The sequence below is a fragment of the Cygnus atratus genome, chromosome 12 (genome assembly GCF_013377495.2).
Source record: "Cygnus atratus isolate AKBS03 ecotype Queensland, Australia chromosome 12, CAtr_DNAZoo_HiC_assembly, whole genome shotgun sequence".
Taxonomy (NCBI): domain Eukaryota; kingdom Metazoa; phylum Chordata; class Aves; order Anseriformes; family Anatidae; genus Cygnus; species Cygnus atratus.
Window position 1 is genome coordinate 3,421,627 of NC_066373.1, and position 5,905 is coordinate 3,427,531.

At 38.6% G+C, this 5,905-nt stretch overlaps 1 long non-coding RNA gene across 1 annotated transcript; it reads right to left on the bottom strand.

Annotated features, from left to right (window-relative positions):
- Positions 1 to 1,519: 1,519 nt before the first annotated feature.
- On the bottom strand, positions 1,520 to 5,224 carry LOC118246546 (uncharacterized). The gene is made up of 4 exons (XR_004778168.2): positions 5,115 to 5,224; positions 4,856 to 4,968; positions 2,264 to 2,408; positions 1,520 to 1,657 (listed from the first exon to the last, which is right to left on the bottom strand). It is a non-coding gene; the product is annotated as an uncharacterized LOC118246546 (long non-coding RNA).
- Between the last annotated feature and the right edge of the window lie 681 nt (positions 5,225 to 5,905).

Here is a 5,905-nt window from a genome sequence, read left to right on the forward strand (position 1 = left end):
GCATTTTCCACCAGGCGTGAATGATGGATTCTTGTCTTTACAAATCGTCAAACATAAATCACAAAGCCCATACTGACCAATGGTTTCAGGTCAGTGAATTTATGAAATTCTCAATTATTTCAGTGATGTACTGACTGTTCAACACAGCTGAAACCTGTACTGGATTTGGGGAATAAATCTGAGATGTTTTACATTCTTGCAGTGACCAAGGATTAACCTGATGGTTTGTTCTGTCTGTGTTCATGTGACTTTTGTTCTTGGATATGGTGCGTTTGGCCAAGGCCAGAACTTCAGAAGTGCTAAGTGCTCATTTATGTTTCTAAATATGAAACAGCCTGAATTTCACATCTGTCGAGAAACAGGAGCTCCCACTGGGAATGATGACTGAATTTGTAGATATCTTCATGTAGCCACAGGCTATTCATGTTCTGCAAATATATCCCCTGTTTTGGACACCTGAGTAAAATCTCATTTCCTGGCCTACTTGGGGTCTTTTGGAGTCTGATGCCCCTTGCAGACTTGTCCCTTTTTGGCAGATGCTTCATAGCAAACACCTGTTGCCTGCATACACCAGTTTGCATTTATTTTCTCCACAAGCAGCAACAATTTCTCAGAAAGAGGAAACGCTTCCAATATTTTTCAAACTGCAACTTTTTCCTCTCATCAAAAAGTACTTCTATTGAGGGAATTCTTTGGAGATATTACAGAGAACTTCTTGTTTCTTCTCTTTACTTGAAAAAGGTCAATTGGTCAACACTTGAAATCAATTATAAAGGAAAGGGAACAAGCTTCTTTGTTAAATACCTTTTGGGGAAAAGAATGTTTGTTGATTTCAAAATGACTGTTCATTTCAAATTGAAATGAAAGTTTATTGAAGTTTAAAAGTCACAGAAGAAAGGAGTGAAAGTTTAAATGTTTGGTAGTGAACCAAATGAAAAGTACTAAAAGGACGGAAATAAAACATCTTAGTTATTACTGTTGTTTGCAACTGTCAGCCATGGTACAGCTTCTGATTAACATTTGAGACTGATGGTAAGTTGCTTTCAGCTTTGCTTTCTATAACTATGTGGAAAGTTATGTCCCATGTAGCAAACCCCATAACTATTGGGGTACAGCATGTTATGTCTGAAATCATAAGGATTTCAGAATAGATTGTATCTGATACCATCAGTTTATGAATGATATTAAAATGTTTGTGAAACTCCAACTCACTCACCATGTAACACGTTTTAATGAATTTACTTTAATGTAAGTATGTCTTGTTCGGATATGATTCCTCAGAAAGTTCCCCTCTTTGACAGGGAGATAATCTGTTTCCACCTGCTTTCTGTGAAGACAATAAAGTCTGACTAAAGCAAATACCTGAGCCTGAACAAGAGCTGGCAGCGGGAGAGGAGAGAGGAGACAGGGAGATGGGAGCAACATTACCTCACCTGATGCTGTTCAGAGTAGGCATGGGACTCATCTGGAGAGCACTGCTGCCTGTGGGCAAGATTTTGGCTTTTCTTGCTGAAAACTACATGCTGTTAGTCAGGAGTAAGCAACCTTGAAAAGTGTATTTGCTATGACTCCAATCTCCCCTGTGAACGACATTCCTGCTGCTTCAAGCTTTTTTGGTTGCAGTGTTGACACTTCTTCAGATCTGTCATTAGCTTAGCTGAAGAGAAAACAGAAATGCTATTCAAGACGCAGATCCAATGTGGGAGGTTAGGAGTGCAAATTCTCACTTCACACTGAAAGCACGATGAATGTTTTATGTCACTGTTGTTCTTTCTATTTTAGGGGATGCCTTTATTTTATAAGCCCTTTGCTGTCATATAGAGCACCTTTTTTAAGGTAACCTACCGAAATCATGTTCACATGATTTAAAATGAGATCTTTCACATTGCTAAGAATTAGTCTGGCAGTTGTTAGACTTTCGCTTGTACTTTATAAATTGCTACCTCTGGTTTTGAAGGTATCTAACTTTTTTGCTGTTTTTTTTTTTTTTTCTGTATTTTAAGACTTCTGTGGTGAAATCTGATTCAGCTCTACACCATGAGTATTCCATTTTCTCTCAAATCCACCTTTTCTGGTTGTAAGCTGTTGATTCCACCCTCACTCGGCATCTTCACTTTGTATTTTCATTACATGAGATAAAAATCAACAGATTTTTGGCTTAGTTTCAGAGAATTGTTAAGAATATGAACTGACCTTTAGTTGTGATCAAGTGAATCATTGTCTGTGTTCCAGTAAATAGAGGAGTTGAAAGCAAGTTTCTTACCTGGAAAATCACGCAGCATTTTTGGAGAGTGGTTTTGGTTTCTGTTCTTGGCCCCTAGACTTTCTAGCTTTGTCATTGTGCAGACAAATTAATAGCTCAGAACACATGTGCAATTCCTCCAAATCACTCATTTCAGTGTTGTTTCCTAAGAAAACATTTAGCAATATCATTTTTCACGATTGTTTCTCTAGTTTCCCTTCCCTCCATATTTTTTTCTCTCATCCTTCTAACGGTTAGCCTTTTCCACTGGGATTGCCCCTTTCTTTAGGACGTTACAAGACCTAATTTGATCGGGCTCTGCCAGTAATGATGGATTATCTTAACTGGTTGTTGTATCAAAATTAATGCAGCCTGGGGGGTGATATCTGAGAGTCTTAATGGATAACATTAAAGAGATAAACCAATAAGAAAAATGAAAAAAATATATATATATAAAAAGATAGTTTAACCTAAGGAACTGGACAATGGGAGAATCCCCCATTTTATCTGCTTTTAAAACAGGAAACGAGGAAACACAGTAGTCCTTAAGAATCAGTGCCTCTCTCCCTCTTCAGAAATACGTCCAGAAGTAGTCGTTATAAACCATTCGTCTCAGCCAGACATTGAAAGATAGGAAAAAGAGTATCATCAGCAAATATTTAATGCAGCAGTGTCATTCAGTAGCTTATCCTGTGGTTCCTTCACGATCCAAAGCTCTGAGTAACACTAACAGTGCTCCAATCTCTGTGAATGCTGGAAAGAAATGCTAGCATCGGTTGGGGTGCGTATTTCTAACCTTGTAGTCTTTAACATAGTCCAGTGCACTTATGAGCTCTACTAAACCATCAGTCCTATATCCCATGAGGACTCTTTCTTATTTCTAGTAGGCATATCTTTAAAAAAGTGCCTTAGTGACTGTGAAGAAATCTGATGTAACGTAGTGATTTCAACATCCATGAACTGAGTAGTAGTTGTTCATCAAAATTACTGAGTACAAGATGCATCTTGCTCAACTCTTGAAGTTTCAGGATTATTGCATTCACCTACAGGCGGATATGTTCTGCCTTCCTCATCCAAACTGAGAAGCTATTTTAAAACTATTTGGGACAAATTCAGACATTTTCTTTCTTAAAGATTCTCTCACAAAAAAATGTGGTAAGTAAACACATTGATGTGTTGAAAAGATGCTTTTTATGAGTTTAAATTGGAGAAATTATTGTAAACATCAGGCTACATTTTCCCCATAATACTCATTTTTGAATATTTCAGTCTCTTCCAGACTGCCTTATTCATAATTGCTGTTCTCTTAGACTAGTGGGAATAGTAAAAGAAAGTGACTCTTTACTGAGTGACAAATACATCCATATACAAAACTCCTAGTTTCACAGATGTTTCCAGGAAGTTATAACCCCTGATAACTCTTTGCAGACCACAGAGATGAATAATATTTGTGGATGCATTTTTGAGGCTACCAGACCGGAGAGGTGTTTGTGGCTGTGGGCTTTACCACTCACACAGAAAAGTATGTTTTCCTTATATCTGTCATATAGGCTATATTTTGCACATCTTTAATTAGACCAATTTCATATCTTAAAGAGTATGTGACGTCAAATTATTTAGAAACTGGAATTAACCATCAAAAGACAGGGTCAAAATACGCTCATAGCAGAGTTTAACAAATCCTCTGAACCCAAATGCATAGTAAATGTCACGTCAGGGACAGACCTTACATGCGTTTTTATGCCATCAATCAGTTTATGTAACTGTGGGTCATGCTGAAACATGTATTTTATAAGGGAAAAATATGGAAATTGGGAGGTTTTTGCAGGTCATAATCTGATCCACTTAGCCCTGTAAGACTGCATGGATTCAAAAAGCACTCAGATCTAACCTAAATCTAGTCTAAACGGATGTGCTTATTAGGAGGCAAGTTGCACAAGTGTCTTCTTTTTATCAAAATTATCTCATGGACCTCCTGAGGCAAGTTTTTCCATCATCTACTTCCGTCCCTAACAAGAAAAGTCCTTCCTAATTTGGAGCAGTACACACTTGTCAAAGTGAAGCTGGTGGCCATTATCTCACAGTGCAGACAACACTGTGAGCATAGCTATCAATTTTAATAGAAGTTTTCACCCAATGTGTCCAATAGCTATAGTTTGGGAAGAGTGCAAAGGAGGAAGCTCATCTCTGTTCTTCATGGTTGTACTGGGAAAGGGATTTCTTTTTATTATGATGACTATGACCATGATGATTTAGGCTGAACCAAACATGGAACAACCCACAGCACCCTTCCACCAGTTCTCTGACTCAAAAATGACCATTTGCAACCTCCAGATGCTGAAGTCATTTTCAGCCTGAACTGTTTCATGATCATCTGCCTTTTCCCAAGAGTAAGGTGGGGGGGTTGAAATTATGTTTCACACCAAACTTCAAATTCTGAACACCACCAGCATTTCAGAAAATGATTCTGTCAATCCTGCAGTCTGTGCTGCTAATCCATGAAGAGCAGGAAACAAAAAAAATTTGTCTGCATTTTCCTTCTCCCCTACTAGGTGTGCTCATGCATTTGTTCACTTTAATGAACAGTTCCTAGAAAGCTCTGCACTTGCTTACCTTGACAGTCAGGGCAGTTATCCCTTAGATGTTGGCAGTTGTGTTTATGCAATAGTGATCCCAGGGGTAAAAGTCCCATTGCACTCACAGGCTCAGTGTCACTGGATTACCTGCTGTAAATTAGAAATGCATTCAAAGAAAAAAAAAAAGTGACATTTAAAATATATTTAGAGAGAGAAAGGAGAAAATGTCTAGAATATGTACACGTACACAGATGGGATGTAAAAGTTGTCTTTCCCACCCTTGCTTTGCCTCCTACCTTGTGTCACGGCCTGGAGCAGAAGGGACAGGGAAGTCTGTGGCTTCCTCTGCAGGTGCTGGTCTGCTGAACCCAGTTACAACCTGGCCACATCTGCCCTTAGGTTTTCTGTCTAACCTGTTTTGATCCTGCCTCTTCACATCACATAAAGTTTTGAAAGAGGAAAGGAAAAATTAACAGAGGAAAAAATAATGAAAGATAAATGGAAAGTCTTCACCAGCTCTAATAATAATTTCCTTTAGGAGCCCACACGCAGGGGGAAGGAGAGGCAGGATTTGTGTTAACTCAGTGATCTGTGGGGGCACAGCTGAAGTGCAATGTCAAATAATGTACTCAGGCTCCTAGTATGACAGCTATTTTTCCCCTGCCATGTGGAAGAACCTGACTTCTGACCTCCTGGTTGTTTTTTTTTCCAGATATTTGGGGTGGTGGTGGTAGGGAACCATCTTAAATCCTGGAGGAGTGCTTAGACCCAAACTTTATTTCTCAATTCAGTTGTTTAGAGCATAACATGGGTTTGTTATTCTCTGGTCCCTTGCTGAAATAGGTCAATGTGGCCTTCCTAGTTAAAAGCTGTCTGCCAATTATACTTTACTCCAAGCCAAATTTCTGCATAAAAACACTGTTGAAATATTAGTACAGGGAAAAAGTTCTTTATTACTCTTATTTATATTCCAGCAGCACTTAGGGGTTGGATGCTTCTACACCAGGTGCTGTTCAGAAATGCAGTAAGAAGCAGTCCCTCCTTGTAATAAACAAAGCAGACAGAAGGTAAGAAGGAAAACTCAAGT